Consider the following 18,835-nt stretch of genomic DNA (forward strand, 5'->3'; position numbering starts at 1 on the left):
AAGATAAAATGTAGTAAGTTCTTCCGATGCACGGAGTTTAATATCTCGTCCGAGCTGGCGTTGCAGCGGACTACGCGTTGCGGGCCAAAGCGGAGTTCGGCCGTGCTAACCTCACGGCTGTTGGTGTTGCTCGCCACAGTATGAATTTTAGCTTTTTAGGTAAAAACCTGTGTTGAGCTGAAATGTTTTACAAAATTTAAATGTCATACAATACTAAATGTGATTAGACACTTTGGATTACAATGCATTTTTTTCAAGTACAGCTTAATTAACTTAATTTACTTTTTGATGCGCCTAAACTACTGAGCTCAATAAAATTAAATATCTCAACTAGAAACCTCCGACAAAACGTAGTCTTTCATACCGATAACCATAGAACTAACTATGGTATTCATTCCCCTATGCCCAGAATTCTTAGGTCTGCCAACAAACATACCAGTCTTCATTTCTTTGATAACAAGTTGTCTTCTTTCAAACGATCACTGAATCAAATTAAATAATAAACACCTCTCTCCCGCTTCTACTCCCACAAAGTCTACTATAAACCAACGAGTCTTTATATTTTTTTCATAATAATTTTCCATGTATAAATGTGTCCATAAAAATGCCCGTTGGGCGTATAAATAAATAAATAAATTTAATTTATAAGTTATTTAACACATATTTCTTAATCTTCTCGAAAATATTTTACCCTCTCTGTTGCTATACATATTTTGTATTTATTTAATCCATTAATAAACTAAAAAAAAAACTAAAAATATTATTCAAACAAATTGTTGGTAAAATTAATACAATGAACATAAGAAAAATATAAACGAATATTAATAACAACGATAACGCAAAAATTTTAATAAAATGCAACACATTGCAACAACTATCGCATTTTTAACTGTTGTTTTATCGTACGTAACCCCATATATTTTTTTCCTACGATTTATAAGATGGGGATTTTGTTAGTTTTTCATATTCCATTCTATTGATAATTCAATCATGAGAAAAAAAGTTACTAATATCTCTAAAACCGAAAAAATACAATAAAACCGTTTTTGCCGTGTACCCTACCAATATTTACATACTTGCATTTATAGGTATGTTTGTATTTACGTTAGAACGGACATAAATATGTAGGTACACCCTACACGCAGTATGCCGAAATTATTCCTGTTATATATTATATTCCAGCAATATATCCCTCTTCCCATATCGGTTTAATAAAATGCCGGGACGGGATTCGAACCTCTTGCCATTCCGAAGGCAGGCACTGGTAGCAGATGGTGGCTGAACGTGACCTTATATCCCTCCATAGGCGAAATGCGAAATCATTTCAGTGACCAGCTGATAAAAAAACTAAATTATCGAAATTTCTAGAAGGCCCCTGATCGATACGGTCAAAATAACGTGAGTGGCATTTTGAAAAGTGATGCGTGCCTTTTAATTTTCTAAACAAAATATGGTCCTCCGTTATATGGTCTCCTTCACATGTTAATCGCATCGAATCAGTTCAGCATAAATTTATAACTAGGAATCACAAGAGATAAATATAACTATGCCGACATGGAACTTTTCCTGAATATATCCAGTCTCTCACAACGTCGATTCAATGCAGATTTAATTTGCTTTTTTAAAATACTGAATAGTTTATTTGATGTCCCGACTATTCTCCAACAAGTATCGATTTATGTTCCTTCACGGAGACTCAGAAATAATACAATTCTGTTCCACGGCCATCATATGACTAATTATGGTTTCCATGCGCCTCTACCCAGAATGATTAGATTTGTAAATGAAAATCAAGATTTTAAATATTTTGATTGTCAATTCAGTTTTTTTACAAATAGACTGAAAAAATATTCCCAATAAATTGACTGTATATTTCTAGAATTAACCTTGATTCCATAATGCCTGTCTAATGTATTAACTTGTCTTTGCTTTTCTTTGTTGTATTGATTCTATTATTTGTTTCTGTAAAATTATTATGGTTTTTCATTGTATGTATAAAATTAGACATTGTCCGTAAATTTGTTAAATAAAATAAAATAAAATAAACATAAAAAACAACATCAATTTATATAAAGCACTTTTAAAAAAATTGTTTATTCAAATTTATAAACAAATAAGAGTAAAATTTCATACTACAATGCTAAATATTTTTCTTATATTAAAAAAAAACATCAATATGTACTCTGCGTCTGAGCGGATAGAGTTCTGTGTGTGAAATTGAACACAAATCTTGGGCGAGTGCTTTTGAATCGATGGCTACTCTCTAGTAAAAATCCTAAATCGAGTGGAGAAAAGTCGAGTGGGTTCGATTCCTGGGAGGGTCGACATGAATTATTTGTTTATAAGGTAGTTTTACACTGCATATTTCACTGTCCCTGGACTGGTCCATAAAGCGAAAGGCTGATCACCTTACTTTCATATAACAGATGATCAATGATGACGGATGATTTCGATGATCGATGATTTTTTAAACCTAGTTTGTGAGCTCGAATGTAATTTGATTATAATTATATTCAAAGCATTAACTTTGTGGTCAAATATTTTACTAAATGTTGTTAAATTTGAGTATAACCACTTACCGACTTTTCTTTGTCTACCGGTTTTGAGACAAAATCGTCTGTTTGTCAGGACACCAGTGACACCAACATGCAAAACCTAGTATACACCTGTACCATAGTTGTTGCACAAACCACCATACCAATTTGAAACCTCATGATTTTACAATGCAACCCTTACATGCACTGATTTATTTATAAAAATGTTTGATGTTGTGGGAGAAATAGTTATAGTTAGAAAAAAGAGGAAGGAGCTGAAGAGAGGGGTATAAGTTTATATTCAATAACATTCAGCATAATTTAATTAAATCAGTCTACGCACAGGTTATGCCATGTGAGATTTTTGTTTTCTTATCATTTTGTTCTATTATTATTTACATGTACTGAAAACCTATATAATTATGAGAACAAAATTCATTCCATATTTTTTTAAATTAAAAATTAGGTTACAAGTTATTTATTTAAGTTTTTGTTCTATAAACATATCATATATGGACCAGCAGCCTGAATATTTTAATAATTTCTGTACCTTTAAGCTGAAAGGCTGAAAGTGTCATTTTTAGCAAAATTGGGTTATCAATGTCATTTTGTTGATATATTCGGACTCTATTAATGCTAAAAACATTTGAGTCCTCCGGTATACCACTACTGAAATAGCTTGTTCTAAAACACCAGTAGTGCAGTAATAAAACTCATGCTTTCAACAAAATTCATTAGTTTGCTGGTATTAAAGCAGTGGATACCGAATAAATTCCACAATTTTTATAACAAATTGCAGCGAGGAATTTTGAGCAAGATTACGTCCCATAGTCAAAATCAACCATACTTAACCATTATTCAAATCCACATACTGTTTACTTTCAATAAATGTTTTATTGCTTTTAACATCGTGTCATTAAAATTATATTTACCTGTTATTTTCATAAATAATTCATGTTTAAATTATTGCCACATAATTTAATGTTTTTTCGTAAAGAAAGTTTTATAAATACATTGTTTTTCATTCGATATTCTACATTCCTTTTTATACTAAAGTCCGAAGAGAAATTAGGGCGCAGGCCAGGCGGTTAGAACAAAAAAACAATGAAGTCCCATAGTTATTTAAAAGTCCATACTTAATATGTTTTTTTTTTCTTTTACTATTCGTATAAAAAGCCTACAAAACCATAAAAACAACAAAAAATTCTGTTTTTACTTCGAGAGATACATTTGAAACAGTTTTACAACTTCAAACCGCTCTCCTGAACAATTTAGCAAATGTGTCTTCCAGCATTTCAGCTTTAAGGTACAGATTTTGTTGCATTCTCGTCTAAACGGACAAGGTTTGTTGCATGAAAAACGTAAGATACCAAAACGAATTTTGCCCATTTTTACAGAACTCCACAAATTTTTTTAAAATCTTTTTTCGGTGTGATTTCAAAACCGTATAAAAAAAAAGTTTCTGCGTATTCCCTTAATAACATAACCATAGCTTTACACATAGTATTTGCCTACGAAAATTTGGACAGCGAAGAGTGTGCGGCTCTAAGGTAGCAAGCAGTTTTCTTGAATCACAGTTCCACTACGAGAAAGTTGTTTATATCGTGTGCAACCTTTATGTGAATCTCACTCGTTACAAGACCCAAGGGTAGAAAATGGAACTTGGAACTAACAGGTACTTGTGGAAATAGAACCAAATAAAATAAAAATCCTCTGGGAGAGTATAATGGTAGAAAAGGAAAAATAACAGTAGAAAATAGCGAGAGGTATACGTATATGTACATTATTATATATATTATGAGCGAAGTGAACTGAACAAGTCGGGTTGTGGTCCCGTGGCTAGTGTTGCACTCTCATTGATCAGAGGCCCGAGGTTCGAACCTCACTCTACCCCAACTTGATTCAGATTTTCTTATAGAGAGTTATTTACAACTCGTTAAAAATGGTCACCAAAATTGAAATATTTGGGTAAATTATAAGAACGCTAATATTTCTTTTAAAAAAATATTTTCTTAACTGAATTATTAAATCGCACACAACAAATATACAAAGTTATTTAACTTACAGTGATAGCACTTCCTCCACATACCCGAAAACCGTTTTACAGACCAAATGTATTCCTATCGGTTTCGCGCATATCAAAAAAACATTTTTCGTCAATAAATGAATAATTTTGAAAATGTACCTTCACTGCTTTCAAAAATGTTTTGAGTTTGTCCAAATTTTAATAGACAAGGACTGGTTTCTTGCTGCTAGGGAGCTGTTATTACAAACATATTACAACAGAGATGAATAACATTTTGGATAAGGGAATATAAAAGTCAAGGCATATACCGAGTTTATAACCTGCCATTGGCTGGTTAAGTAGCTACTTTACTCACTGCGTAACATTCACCATTCTGCCTTTATTTATAATCTATATTCCTTCAATTCTTCCATCTATTGATGTTTGTGAATAAATAAATTTCTTGATAAATCCACCTGGTCCAAAAAGTATACAAATTTGAAAATATTTTTAGGCGTTGCCTAATAAGCAGGTGAAATGATTCAATCAGATCACTAACAAGCTACAAAAAGTAGCTTGATGGGATTTTAGTTTTAGTAAAAATATAAAAAGTGTTTTTCTTTTTAAATTGTAAAAATGTATAATTATACTAATAAAATAAAAATAATAAAAAAGATGAATCTCACCTCCATCAATAAAGGCTTCGGCTCTTTAACTTCATAAAAGAAAGGATTGACATTTGTCCACAGGACCCTATTGCAATTACACGAATGGTAGCAAAAACCCCCTTGTATAATTGAGTTACAAAATATTATTTCCATTGTGGTACCTTGTATAAATCCAACAAGGTCAAATAAGATTATTTTAGCGAAACAATTTTAATTTCCGGAAGAATATAACAATTAATAAACATTAAAAGAGAATACCTGAACCATTGAGAGTGACTTAACAAAGGTTGGCGAACAATGGCCATTATGGAGGTTTGAGCACACTTATCCACTTCAACCTCGTATTGAAGGGGTCGCGCAGGAGCAGGGGTAAGAAATAGCTGGTAGAAGTATTCGACTAAGGCAATGAGGATAATCGTTATCTGCTTAAACAGTTAGCATAATATGATATTTAGCCATAGCACCAAACCGAGACTCTTATCATAAATTGCGTACGGTCCAATCACCGACACTAAGGTAACTTATTTATAAAAAAGACTTATCATCATTTATTTATTTACTACTACTACCATCGCTCCATTCCTCCGTAAGGGTAGGCAGAGAGAATGGGCCGCCACACACTTCTATCCTGGCATACATTCTTAGCTTCTTCCACATTCATACATCTTGTCATACATGCCCTTCGGTTCTGTCTGCTTTTGACATGACCAGACTTAAGATTTTGGTTTATCTGATCATGTCACGTCTTCCTTGGTCGTCCTCGTCTCACGTTGCCGTTCATTTTCGCCATATATACTTGTTTTACTATTCTTTCGTCGTCCATTCGTTCTACGTGACCCAACCATCTCAGAGACCCTTTCTTAATCTTATTAATTAAACTTGACTCAGATTTACACTTTCACCTGATTTCATCATTTGTAACCCTGTCATACATTGATTTCCCGCACATTCGTCTAAGAGATCGCATTCCAACCGCGTTCACTCGGCTTTTATCCTTCCTCTGCCATTTCCATGTTTAACTTCCATACATAAGTGTTGGGACTAAAACTCCGTTGTGCACTGCCAGTTTAGCTTCGATTGACATATTTTTATTAGAAATTACTGTGCTTAGTGCTCCGTTCATTTTGTTGCCCGCATTCGCTCTTCTTTCAACATCTTTTTCTACTCTTCCATGTCTTGAAAACATCCTTCCCAGATAAACAAATTCTTCTACTTGCTCGAGACATTCGTTGTTTACATTTATTTTGCAGTCAGCAACCACATTATCCTATAAATTTATTGCAAAAAAATAGTATACATACTTAAAGACAGGGAATCTATATAAAACTAATAAATGTAAAATGAAAACGGAATATTCTCTGTTTATGATAGTCTCCATTTAACATGGCTCAGCCTGTTCTAAGATGGAGACTTTTTTATCTTTAGAGCATAAGTAGTTCTATACTTATAAAACAATAACATAAAAAAGATAAACTAAAACAACTTAATTATAAATGCCTAGTTAATCAATCTAAGAAATTAAAAATCGATATTATACAAATATAGCGTGTTTATATGTGCCAAGAATACATGTTACTTAAACATAAATACTATAGTATAATATATATAATATTATATATCATACTATATTTATAGTTATTTTTATTTTAAATTTTGTTTTACATTTTGAGTCTTTTATATTTGGCAATAAATCATTAAATATTTTTGGAGCAAATACATTATATTGCTTTTCACCTAAGGCGGTTGATACAAATGGGACAATACAGTTAATTTGTGTTGCTGAACGAGTGTTTATATTTTGTGAGGTTCTTTTGACCTCAGTTAATTTATCATAAAATTTAAGTAGTAGGGACTTCACAAACAATTGTCTTACATCCAATATCTTTAACTCAGCGAATAGATCTTCCGTTGGATACCTCAAAGGTTTTTTGAGAATGATCTTCATGATCCATTTTTGTGCTATTTTCACTGGTTCAAGGATTTTACGAGAGCGACCTCCCCAAGCTAAATTGCAATATGATAGTTTGCTTTTGCAAAAAGCATTATATAGTAAAACATTTAAAAAACACATTGAAAAATATTCCTTTTAGTAAAAATTAATTTTTGAACATAATATTGTAACAATTATTTCAAATATTTCATTCATTTTACTAACTTTTTATGGCTTGCATCATCCGGATTATAAACAAGCAAAAGTCACTTAACCAAATTTTAGCCACCTTGCCTCATTAAAAACATCCAGATATTTTTTAATGTATCGGAATAAAATATTACCAATGGAATTATTAAAAAGACACGAATGAATTACGCTGTGTACATAAAACTTTAAAAACACAAAAATCTGATCTCTGCTGTTTTTGGGTTAGTGATTTGCCTGAACGGCGATGACCTATACTGATATATACTATAAAAACCACAGTATTCTTTTTGAGGGCTAATATGCCAGCTCATGACTGACGAGAATAAAGAAAGAACGCATAAATTATAATCAAGTTGATTGAATTTAATGTTATACATACTTGAGATTTATTTTATACCTGTTAATAAAAAACAGAACCACAATGACTGAAGTGGAATCAAATCAAAAAGTAATTAAGCCAGTAAATTGTTATAGCTTCACTGCTTGAAGGCTTTTGTTATTTTTTGCCTACTAACAGCTTAGCGACAAAAAACGTTGTAACGAAATAAAACGTCTTCAAATATTTAAAAATAAACATGAATTGAAAATATTAACTCGTAGTTTTCCGTGTCCTAGCGGGATAAACAAAACAGTTTTGTGTGTGAAATAGAACCAGAATCCTAGTTGAGTCTTTTCATTTCGAGTGCTACCTCAGGTAAAAACCCTGAAATGGGAAATCGGGTGAAGATTAATCTGGCTCGTCTACCGGTCAAAGTATTTACCTGCCATATCTCCAGCTCAAACCCAATGGCCGTACTTGTCGGTTAAAACTGACGCGTTAAAAGTTTCTCGCCGTGATTGTTTATCGTTTTAGCGACTCCAATGTAATAACGACTAAAATTTATCAATCAGGGATAATTACGTTTTTTTTTATATTGCTACACTTCAACCTCATGCGTGGCAACACTAACATCAAATGTCATTATTAAAAATATTTGGAAACAAAAAAATAAAATGAGACAGAAATAAAATTAAACATTTTAACCACACGGCACAAAATATTACGATTGGTTGCGAATTATGCATTGTTAACAATGTTTATTGACTCAATTTCAGCATCCTTTTTTATACCCACAACCATTGTTGACTCCCCACCTCAGTATCCTTTGATCATCCGCCACAATAAGACCTCGTGTAGTGAAGCGCGCGTTTATTTTGTTGAACGTGTGCCGCATCATAAACTTAGTTTCCACCAACCACCAGTGTTCAGCTCCAGATTGGGAACCTGCCCTAGTGTTGGTGCCGCTCGCAATTGACCAGTCGGACCACCGCAATTCCATCAAGAACGAACCAGGTTAGTGGCATCCATTCCTAATCCATCTCATTCGTTGGGGTCGTGACCGATTGATACTGCATGCCGCATATCGAGGATGTTAATTTATTTAATAAAAATTAAAGTACAGTCCACTCCGCTAAATAATATCGTAGAAGCCCTAGGGCTTCGCCTCCCGCAATTTCTCGCCCCGCATCTACGTGGGAATTCGTTTTCCCACCAACGATTAGATTTGATTTGATTTTGGTTTGATTTGATTTTTCTGCACCACAACAGGACAGGAAGCCCAATTTCAATGGTGAATTACATTACAAAACAATCCAAGCTTGAGAAAAATCACTTTGAATTTTTGTGTTCTCACTGGGAATCGAACCCGGAACCTTCCGCGAGTGAGTCAAGCGTCTTGACCACTACACCACCATCATAGATGAATTGATGAACACAAAACAAACAAGCTAAACACTGTCTTAAATTTTTTTAAATACTTATAAATATAATGTAGATGTAATTAAGTTAATTTATATAAAAAACCTTGCAATTTGCAAAACGATCAACAAACGGACAAACAGAAATTCGCACAGATCATACGAAACTCGACTCGCGTTGACAACGTGACCGCGATAAACTAGCCCACCTCTACTGTGATGGGTCAAGTTAGTTGAGGACATTTTATCGGCGTGATAAACATCTGTGATTGAGCAACTGCGGTCCCAAATATCGTTCTTGGCAAGGTCGACGAGAAATAATAATTTGTTTGAAATGTAATTATACACTGTAATATTTTACAGTTCCTGGGCTGGCATCGGAAGCGTAAGGCTGATCACCGATCGGCTTCATGTACTACAAGATTCGTTGCATTTGGTATGGATGATGAAATATTTATATAACCTAATATAAAAGTGTCATATTTGACACATCTCCCGCATTACGGTATGGGCCATTTAACACCATGGTAAAAAATCTACACGGCACTATAAAAAAACATGGGATGGATTGATACTCATTGCGATAGTCCCTATTAACAATGTCGGTTCCGAAAAATGACTACTTTTGAGTAGAGCAGTTCAAAGTTAGTTTTCCAACACAGTTGCATGGACAAAGTTATTAGTACCGTCAATAACATGATTTTCATTTTTTTAATTTGTTGCAACAGAGAGTGAAAACATTTTTGATTTAGGATTAAGGTAGTCTAGGCATTTACCGGGCTTATGACCTGTCATTGGCTGGTTTAAGTGTCCACTTCACACACTGTGTAACATTCACAATTCTGCCTATGTTTGAACATCCACATTTCCTCAACTCTTCCATCTGTTAACTTTTGTGAGGTAAAAGGGCTGAAACCTTTATCATGTGGGTAAGATTCATCCGGCTGAACCAATTCACCTACTAAGCAACGCCTGAAAACAATTTTCCAATTTTTCCTACTTCTTCTTTTACCGGGTAGTAAATTCAACATGTGGAAGTTCAAACATAGGCAGAATGGTGAATGTTACACAGTGTGTAAAGTGGCCACTTAAACCAGCCAATGACAGATCATCAGCCCTGTAAATGCATAGACTACCTTATTCCCTTATTTAAGGTATTCTCCATCCCTGTTGTAATTTGTTAATATAATAATCGTCAATCCAAACTAATTTTACCGCGCCGCGCGCCGTGTGGATGGGACGATGCGTATGAAATGGGCATATCTCTACAAGCCTTTGGTCAACTCGATCAATTCAATTCACTCGCTAAGTTTTTGTATCCGAACTCCGAACAACCAATTCATAAAATAAAGGTTTAACTGCCTTAACGGTATTTTTCGTGTTGAGCGGTTTCGGTAAAAAGTGGCTTCTCTTTCGGAACGAGAACAATTTTTGTAATGTCGATGACACAGAAAGATAGCGACATAAAGTGCTTCATTTAAATTGCGTACAAACAAGTTAACACATTCTAAAATACCCATTATACTATAATCTACACCATTACTTCTGATATTCCGAAGGAATTCATTTATAGAAGTAAAATAATTAGCAAATATTTTATAGAATTATGTACCTTCAATGCCATCAGAGTAAATTAGGTACACGTACAAACTCACCCTTTATTTGAGGTTCCACACATTTTTATAAGCATTCATATAAATACATGTTAGTCCAAGATCCTTCAATCCTCTAACTAAGGAACTACGAAACATTTAATCACTGGTGCAGTTTAAAGTAGATTTGAGGTTTTGGATGAGCATGGAAGGAACAGATAGACACATTTTTTTTTTTTTAAATCTTTTTTTTTTTCGGCGGAATTAAGGGCCGCTGGATTGACATGAGAAGTAGCGAGAGTGCTGGCTGGCGATAGGGTCTCCTGGAGGCAACTGGTGATGTCCACATGCTCCACTTAGGAGCGGATATGGAAAAGAAGAAGAAGAATAATCTTTAAAGACATGTTTGTACATGGGGACATATAAAAAAAAACATTACCTTTTAGGCCAGTAATTTTTTATAACTGTCCAGATTATGCGAGTCACAAAAACGATATGGTGATAAAAATTAGAAAAGTACGTATTACGGGAAATTAGTTTAACCGTTCCGAGCTGGCAGTAAAAAAAATCTACGAATTACCAGGAATACCCCAGCTAAAATGCTATAAATACGACTTTAAAAAAAAAATGTCATTATGATTGTCACGGTACTGTTTATAAAACAGTTTCATAATATTTCTAGTTTTCTGCGAAATTCATAATTTTAACAATAAAATACTGTCTTTAAAGAGAGGATGCTGTATAACAGCACACTGCTTTCGGAAGAATGCGTGTAAAATGTTAAGTACGGATTTCGGATATTTGTTGTTATGGTTGGAAATATACACCCAAATAGCAAAAAGCACACGCGCAAACTGACCAACATTTCAAAGATTATTAAACTGTTAAGCGATGAATTGTAATGCGCGCTGCTTGTACGGGAGAAAGACAAATGTGAATTATTATTGAAAGAATTCGGTAAAAATATATTTGAATACTTTGGATACATTCTTTAAATTATGGGGTATGATTATGCAAAAAAATAATTAATATGATGTTTAACAAAAAAAAACATTGAAAAATTATGCTACCGGTGGGACCTTAGATACCCCCCAGGCCCGGAAAACAGGTAGTTAAATTATAATTTAACTACCTGTTTAGTTTGTGTAAAATCACACATTTAAAATGCCAACCGGTTTCAGAAAACGACTCTTCCTTTTTCGATAGGATATTAGATTTATTTTAGAGATTTTACACAAACTAAAAATATTTACGTACCAGTTAAAAAATCTCAAATGCAGTGCTTGAAATATTCATTTTACAGATTAGTTTTTTACAGTGTTTGATGGATTGGTTCACGATTTAACAAACAAATCAATCAACAGTTATAGACACCTATTATTTAGATATGATATATTACTGCTTTTCTTCGGGTACACATTCATTTAAAAATTCAGACTACGCGGAATCTAATTTATATTCATTGGTAGAATGTACACCACGCGTTTGTACAAGATGGCATGCTCGATATTTTTATTATTTGAAAACAAATATTTTATTTATTAAAAAAAACGTATCCCCAACTTTATGAGGCCAACAGCCCTGTGTTATGTTGGGATATAACATAATGGAAAATGGAAGCATAAACATTATTAAAGAATACTGCCGTCATAAGAAAGAAGGACGCATCTAACATTTTTTTCGAAAATGAGTTAAATACATATTCGGAATCAGAAAAAAAATACGCATCTACTGGTACTTGAATTATCTTCCTAAAATAACCACAACCCTATTATTTTCACTAATAAATGAGGCTGAACTGCAAAAAGTCTTAAAGATTACTAAATATAAAAGGCTGTTCTGACTTATAAAATTATAAAAGACTATTTTTTTTTCTATTCCGTTTTTAAAAACATCTGAAATAAATGTACGTCTTCGTACTCAATTAAATGTAAGATCTGCTGGTAATTTTTAAGTTAATTGATTTTTAGGTCGGCGTTACTGGTTTGAAAAGCAGTAAATGGCTAGTAACATCTATTTTATTTAGTTGAGTAGAATCTATTGGCATATTAACACTAAAAATAAAGACATTTACTTAATTTATAAATAAAAAGGGCGTTTCTAGCCAGAAATGTCTTTTCGTTGCAGTATAACATATTTTCTTGTATTTTTTACTAAAAAGAAAATGAAATGTTAATTTTTAAATATACAACGTAAAATGTTTTTAAATTAATATATACATTCCGTTAGGGCAAACCATAATACATACTGTCGCATAATAATATACTTAATTTTTGTAGTATTTTTCACACAGCGAATTTTTCAATTTCCGAGTGTCAAAATATTTATTTTCTCCGTTTTTTGTTTTATGTAGAGACGTTTTTCTTTATTATAACGACAGAATAGCAAAAATTAAATATTATTACATTAACATATATTTCGATAAACATCTTGACAACACCCTGAATAGTGTATAAATTTATGCAATATCTCGCAGCAGTCTCCTGCAATGGTCTCTTCCCATAGATAACATCCAAACTTGTACACTCTTTCTGAAAATGGCTTTCGTTTTCGAGAAATTTATATGTTATTCCAGGACATCAAAAACTCTCGGGGCCACAAAAGAGAAATGCCTCCGAGCAAAAATTGTATGTGTTTTTGGTATTAAATAATTCAAATTACAGGAAAACCTCGTAAGAGCATTTGCTGGGATCTACTCTTGTAACCTATAATTATGTGAAGAAAAAACGCAAAAATGCGTCCTTATGTATTAGTTAATTTACTTGTGTTATCTTCAAGAAACCGAGCGAAAAATAGACAACATAATTACTTCCAGCAGACAGGTCAATAGTCAATGAGATAAGTCATACTTATATACCCAATGTAATTAATATAATATTACATAATTGACAATGAACTGTGATGACCATGATCTATGTTAGTATACATATGCAGTATATTTAGTCGGAATATATTTAAATACTGGAAGGGACAAAGTGTAAACTGTTCGATAGGAAAAAAATATATATAATAACGAACTTATTGCTGTTATTTTTGTTGATATATAATATTAAATAAGATAAAAATTGTAAATTTTAAAAACCACTGTAAAATATTGTGTTCCCATCAAACAGAAATAAATACATATTAAGGTGATTCTAAAATTCAATTTTCATTTAAAATCACCTTAACACACTTTTTTGTTCATTCATACAGCGATTCATAAACAGACAGGCGCCGTGGTGCAGTTGGTTAGACGGCCAACTGTAAAACAGGCGTCGCGGGTTCGATTCCCTCCAATTGCAAGAAAAAAATCCAAGAAAAATATTTTCTACCAGCTGACAAGTAGCCTCTTAACGGCTTAGCGGGTTAATCCGCTCTAACTTTTTTTTTAAATGTACAAAACTGTTTGTTAGTATTGTTATGCACTGTTGTACTGTTTTCAATTTTTTATACATTCTTCATTTTTTTTTTGCCTAATCTTTTTTTTTTCACCTCTCTTTTCTTATCTTATAAGGCATTTTCTCTCTTATACAGTATACTCTATTTTTCAATACTTTTCCATACTGTACTTCTAAACTTTCTTATATTTATTTTTGGTACGTGTACTTTTGTACACACACAAATCTGGATTTTCTCCCAAGGGGGAGTAGGTATATATTTTTTATTTATATCCCTACAGGAATGGGGAATGTTGTAGTACCTACTTAAAGTGGCCACTTAACCCAGCCAATGACAGGTCATAAGCCCTGTAAACGCTCGAATATCCATAATCCTGAATTTGAAAAAATTCTACCTCATCTCTGTAGGGATATAAATAAAAAATATTTCTTATATTTCTTTATACTGTGTTTCTTGAATTATATCTTGCTTATGTACTTCTGTTTTATATAATTAATATGTACTATGTACCTTTGTAAAAGACTCACGGGCGTAAAATGATTTTTGTAATAATAATACTATAATTCATGTACAATGTTTGACATTCCTACTAAAAAAAATACGATAAACATAATCTTTTTTAAATATTAATGATATAAAAAATGATGTAATAACTTATACTTACATACAACTACCACTAATTCCAACTGTATAATGTTTACCAGTCTGAAGATGCTCATTAGAGGGTGAAAGCGCTGATTGGTCGAAAAAAGAAGTGGAAGTGTACCAAGTATTTTTAATTAGTAACTTATATGTAAATGTAAGTTATTACATCATTACAATGGAATGCCATGAAGAATTATCAATAAATAATTTAAATCAAATATAAAAAATGAACTTAATGAAGTCACTGAAATTAAATATTTAGGTGTAATGTTGGATTCAAAACTTACATTTCACCAAAACGCTAAGATGGTAATAAATAAGATTGCAAAAAAAATATCAATTTTGGGAAGGATCAGAAGATTTATTGATAAGGACTCCTGCAAAACTATTTACAAAGCAATTATTGAACCACACGTTAACTACTGTAGTAGCATTTTATTTTTATCAAACAAAGAAAACATAGATAAACTAACTGTATTACAAAATAAAGCCTTTAGAATCATTTTGAAAAAAAACAGATATACGAGGGTAAAGTCGATGGTAAATGAAATGAAATTATTAACATATAAACAAAGAATATTTTACAATACAATGATATTTGTTCATAAAATTATAAACTCTAATAAAAAAACAGAATTTTGGAAAAAAATTGATCGGAACCAGCATGAACACGATCACAATACTAGAGAAAAGAACAAAATTAGACTTCCATTTAGGAAAAAGGCAAAGTCACAAAATTCAATTTTATTTAAAGCAATTAAAAAGTATTACGAAATGGAAAAAAATATTTATGAAGAAAAAAACATATCAAAATTTAAAATAATGGTCAAGACATATGTGATAAACAATTTATAAATTAAATATATTTGCAATGTTATTATTAGAACACACATAACAATATGTATGATATGTGTGCCCTATTTTAAGATTTAAATAAGAAAAAAATAACAAATTGATATGAAAAATATGGCGCTTAGAAAAATGCGAACATAAAATTTATAGAATTGAATTTTCAAATAAAATATTATTGAATTAGATAATATATTCAATTTTGGTATCTACATCCTGCATAGTATAAATAATGGAATCTTGAAATTTTAAAGATGCGTACGATTTTTTATTTATAATTTCATAACACCATTATTATTTCAATGTGTAGGTACTGTGATTCGACGCCATTTTAATTGGGTAAAAACAGAAATAGAAACGATACATCAGAACTAAATTAGTACCTCTTATTACCATAAAAAATTACAATTCGCACGTGGGGACGCGGACGTGGGTGGGTATCCAGTATCTAGTACAGTGCCTTCGAACGTTTAATAACCCCAGGTCAATGTGTTAGTGCCTGCCCGTGAATCAAGTAATCACACTTTTTTTGTTTGTGCAAACACACACATTCGAATGCTTTGTATGAAAACGTATTGTTACTTACACATTAGACCAGGTTTATTAAAGATTTGAATGGACCGTGTCTACTTAGATTGTATTTTTTTTGTTGTTATTAGTCGTTAACCAGTTAAAAACTTTACTATTAACAACTAACTTGTTACTTTTACAGTTAATAGCATGATGTGGATTGGAATTTCATACTAACTGGTAATTTAAAAAAAAAGGCTAATTGTAAACTTAACTATAATATTAAGTAGTTTGTATGTACTCTTCATGTATATTGATACATTTATTTTTCGTTATTTTTTGTTTCATTTTCTTTAAATAAATTTATTCACTAATAAAGTTGATAAATTAATATTTCAATGCAATGGCCTGGAGAACGAGGTATGTACCCATGTAAGCCGGACCAAATTTTGTATAATAATAACGTGTATTAAAATGTATTCATTAATTAATAACCTCTCTTAACAACGTGTTTCTCACATGTTTTCGACGTCTTTCGGTTAGATAAAAAATAACTAGGAATGATCAAGAAACCGGCTTGAACAATAATAGTAGTATACCTGAATGTAAACAAAAAATCACAAGAGTTGTGATAACTTATATAATACTCGTAATACTCTCATATATTTTCAATTATTTGTAATTTATAACAAAAATATTGTTGTAAATATTATTCACACAGATAACAAAAATATTAGCTTCAACAGTGGGGTACTTACATTAAAGTGTCTCAAATCCTTTGGTAATTTTTAACTTTTAAAATTGTCACGAACGAATCTGTCATTCAACAGGTTTGAAACAATCACAAAATAACACCTAATTAAAAAATAAACTATTTTGAATTTAGAACACAACTGTCAAATGGATTACAACACAGTTTGAAGCGTAACTTTCAACAATATCAACAGGTAGAAATACGTGGATATAAAGATAAAAGTTTTTAATACAATTTTACGAGTTCATCGTCAGAACGTCTTCCTGGAAACACGGTTAAAATTTTAATTGAATTCCGAATATTGAAAAATATTATCGCAAAAATGCCGGGAACATGAATAACTTCGATAAAACGCCGCTAGAGCGCTCGCGGAAGGATCGCACGGGACAAAGTTTCGCCTCTAACTGAACTTTGTAAAAATAGATACCTACTACCTACAGTGCCGTGTAAATTCCATGTGAAGAGAAGGAACGAGATAGACGTATTGTCGACACGCCTGCGCGCATTATTCATACAAAATTCTCACTGAAATCAACATAATTCCTACTGTCGATAAAACAATAATAACATTATTCAAATCAATTCTGAATTTACAGTGCTTTTTATCTTCACATTCGTACTTCGAACCTAGAATGACGACACCTTCATATTTATACTGTACTTTAACTATCTAAATACTTCTATTCGAACTCGTTAGAAGTTCAAGTTCAAAATAATTCTCAATTTTTATTGGTGCTGGGAATTTGTAAATAGGTATTATCAGGTTTTTGGGGGGGTTTTTCTGATAGTGTTTGTTTCAATTTATATATGTAAAGTTTATTTAGTTTAATTTTGTGTTAAACAACAAACATTTTATGTTATTTTAGCATATTTTCAGTACCTACTTATGATTTCTTGTTGTATTACTGTAGAATATTTTATTAATTAAACTTTCTACTGAATATGCTGTATAATTTTAAGGTTATTTTTTAAAATATAATTTTGGCAAATTTTCAGGTTTAATTTTTTTTATAAATCTAGGGTATAAGGAAATTTGTGTTTTTTAAAAATATATATATACTAAGCCAAATATGTTAGTATTATAAATGTTTGTAAAAGGCAGATTTGCCGTTTATGTCAATAAAATAAAATATTGGAATTATTTTTGTATACGTATTTTTATTCATTGTCCTTTCTGGTTTTGTTGTTTATATATATGCTTATAGTAATTTTTAAAAATCTATGCGGGAGTATGCTTGATACTCCAGTTGAATCTTTATTTTGTGAATGCGGAATAACATATATTGCCCTCTTGGGAAATTATTTTGTTTTGCTTGTCAGAAAGAAAGTAGAAATGTTATAAGAAAATTATGCTTTTCATAATATATATTCAATATCTAACGGTGCGCCGTGCCCACACAAGCCCAAATTTAGACCCTCACGCGCAGCGCTGTGACGTCATCTTACAACCCTCCCTCTGCTCGCAAAAAGCTGTTTCCGGTAGACAGTGAAACGGGCTATCCATTCGTAGATTTAGATAATCTGTAATCCTTTTTTTAAATTTTTTTTTTTTTTTTTTAAGTGGGTAATTGTTTATTTACAAACTAAATGTTTTTAAATAAACACTTACCGACTTTTTGTGTTTACCGGTTTCAAAACGTAGCCGTCTCTTCGTCAGGACATTAATTACACTAACATGCGAATTTCAGTATGCTGCGTTCATAAACAAAAAAGCAACTATTTGCAAAACTCCTATTTTGAAATATGACACTTTTTTATATTTATCATCTTTATGCAAATGTAAAAAAAACTAAATAATCATAAATAAAAAAACAACATGTAATTACTTTGTTTATAATCACAAAACTTGTGCGTGTCATATTTACACAGTGTGTTTGCTTATTAATTTCTAGATACAGTGTTACTGCCCTAAAAACTAAAAAAAAATAACATAGTTATTTGTACTGAATTTTTTTTAAATTGCTTTTTGCTTTATAATTGTTCGAAAGTTCTTATGGAACATTATCTGATATTAAACTCA

This window comes from Micrasema longulum, unplaced genomic scaffold, assembly GCF_059751315.1.
Source record: "Micrasema longulum isolate JH-2025_06_02 unplaced genomic scaffold, ASM5975131v1 h1tg002382l, whole genome shotgun sequence".
Classification (NCBI taxonomy): Eukaryota; Metazoa; Arthropoda; class Insecta; order Trichoptera; family Brachycentridae; genus Micrasema; species Micrasema longulum.